A 3,308-nucleotide genomic window follows, 5' to 3' on the forward strand; every position below is an offset into this window, starting at 1 on the left:
AAGGTTAACCCCTACAAAATTGAGTTTTTCGATAAATGCTCTATATAATGATGTTTACACTCCTTAATGTTGTTTAAAAATTTCTAACCACATTATACATTTGTATTAATATATGATAAACTCTCTTTCCTGGTACATAGACATCTCAATATTTTTTAAAAATTTAATTTAATAAATTTTATACACTACTTAAATCTAAACACTATAAAAATAGATATTTTCTAGAGAAACGGACACAGCATACATTTCAAACCTCTTTGACCATCATCATACGTCTGTTAATAATGCAACTATGCAGTAAAAAAATATTGTTTAGTATTTTGAATTTTTTTCAAAATCTGAAGGTTAACCCCTACAAAATTGAGTTTTTCGATAAATGCTCTATATAATAAAGTTTACACTTTTTAATGTTGTTTCAAATTTTTAACCATATTATACATTTGTATTAATGTATGATAAACTCTCTTGCATGGTACATAGACATCTCTATAGTTCTTAAAAGTTTAATTTAATGAATTTTATATACTACTTAAATCAGTGGACTAAACACTGCAAAAATAGATATTTTCTAGAGAAACGGCCACAACATACATTTCAAACCTCTTTAACCATCATCATATGTCTGTTAAGAATGCAACTATGCAGTAAAAAAATATTGTTTAGTATTTTGAATTTTTTTCAAAATCTGAAGGTTAACTCCTACAAAATTGAGTTTTTCGATAAATGCTCTATATAATGAGTGTTTAAACTTTTTAATGATGTTAAATAATTTATAACCACATTATACATTTGTATTAATGTATGATAAATTCTCTTTCAAGGTACATAGACATCTCTATAGTTTTTAAAATTTTAATTTAAGAAATTTCATATACTACTTAAATCAGCGGACTAAACACTATAAAAATAGATATTTTCTAGAGAAACGGACACAGCATACATTTCAAACCTCTTTGACCATCATCATACGTCTGTTAATAATGCAACTATGCAGTAAAAAAATATTGTTTAGTTTTTGAGTTTTTTTCAAAATCTGAAGGTTAACCCCTACAAAATTGAGTTTTTCGATAAATGCTCTATATAATGATGTTTACACTCCTTAATGTTGTTTAAAAATTTCTAACCACATTATACATTTGTATTAATATATGATAAACTCTATTTCATAGAACATAGACATCACTATAGTTTTTTAAAATTTAATTTAATAAATTTTATATACTACTAAAATCATTGGACTAAACACTATAAAAATAGATATTTTCTAGAGAAACGGACACAACATACATTTAAAACCTCTTTCACCATCATCATATATCTGTTAAGAATGAAACTATGCAATAAAAAAATATTGATAAGTTTTTTTAATTTTTTTTCAAAATCTGAAGGTGCCCATACAAAATTGAGTTTTTCGATAAATGTTTTATATAATGATGTTTACACTCCTTAATGTTGTTTAAAAATTTCTAACCACATTATAAATTTGTATTAATGTATGATTAACTCTCTTTCAAAGAACATAGACATCACTATAGTTTTTAAAATTTTAATTTAATAAATTTTATAGACTACTTAAATCAGTGGACTAAACCCTATAAAATATAGATTCTCTAGAGAAACGGTCACAACATACATTTCAAACTTCTTTGACCATCATCGTATGTCTGTTAAGGATGCAACTATGCAGTAGAAAAAGATTGTCAAGTTTTATGAATTTTTTCAAAATCTGAAGGTTAACCCCTACAAAATTGAGTTTTTCGATAAATGTTCTATATAATGAAGTTTACCCTCTTTAATGTTGTTTAAAAATTTCTAACCACATTATACATTTTTATTAATGTATGATAAACTATCTTTCCTGGTACGTAGACATCTCAATATTTTTAAAAAACTTAGTTTAATAAATTTTATACACTACTTAAATCAATGGACAAAACACTGTAAAATATATATTCTTTAGAGAAACGGACACAATATACATTTCAAACCTCTTTGACCATCATAATATGTATGTTAAGGATGAAACTATGCAATAAAAAAGAATGTCAATTTTTTTGAATTTGTTTCAAAATCTGAAGGTTAACCCCTACAAAATTGAGTTTTTCGATAAATAATCTATATAATGAAGTTTACACTTTTTAATGTTGTTTAAAAATTTATAAACACATTATACATTTGTATTAATGTATGATAAAATCTCTTTCATGGTACATAGACATGTCTATAGTTTTTAAAAATTTAATTTAATAAATTTTATATACTACATAAACCAGTGGACTAAACACTATAAAAATATATATTTTCTAGAGAAACGGACACAACATACATTTCAAACATCTTTGACCATCATCATATATCTGTTAAGAATGCAAATATGCAATAAAAAAATTGTCTAGTTTTTTGAATTTTTTTCAAAATCTGAAGGTTAACCCCTACAAAATTGAGTTTTTCGATAAATGTTCTATATAATGAAGTTTACCCTCTTTAATGTTGTTTAAAAATTTCTAACCACATTATACATTTTTATTAATGTATGATAAACTATATTTCCTGGTACGTAGACATCTCAATATTTTTAAAGTTTAAATTTAATAAATTTTATAGATACTTAAATCAGTGGACTAAACAATATAAAATATATATATTCTCTAGAGAAACGGACACAACATACATTTCAAACTTCTTTGACCATCATCGTATGTCTGTTAAGGATGCAACTATGCAGTAAAAAAAGATTGTCAAGTTTTTTGAATTTTTTTAAAATCTGAAGGTTAACCCCTACAAAATTTAGTTTTTCGATAAATGCTCTATATAATAAGTTTACCCTCTTTAATGTTGTTTAAAAATTTCTAACAACATTATACATTTGTATTAATGTATGATAAACTCTCTTTCCTGATACATAGACATCTCAATATTTTTAAAAAACTTAATTTAATAAATTTTATACACTACTTAAATCAGTGGACTAAACACTATAAAATATATATTCTTAAGAGAAACGGACACAACATACATTTCAAACCTCTTTGACCATCATCATATGTATGTTAAGGACGAAACTATGCAATAAAAAAGATTGTCAATTTTTTTGTATTTCTTTTAAAATCTAAAGGTTAACCCCTACAAAATTGAGTTTTTCGATAAATGCTTTATATAATGATGTTTACACTCCTTAATGTTGTTTAAAAATTTCTAACCACTTTATACATTTGTATTAATGTATGATAAACTCTCTTTCATAGAACGTGGTACATAGACATGTCTATAGTTTTTAAAAATTTAATTTAATAAATTTTATATACTAC

This window comes from Brassica oleracea, chromosome C5, assembly GCF_000695525.1.
Source record: "Brassica oleracea var. oleracea cultivar TO1000 chromosome C5, BOL, whole genome shotgun sequence".
NCBI classification, from domain to species: Eukaryota; Viridiplantae; Streptophyta; class Magnoliopsida; order Brassicales; family Brassicaceae; genus Brassica; species Brassica oleracea.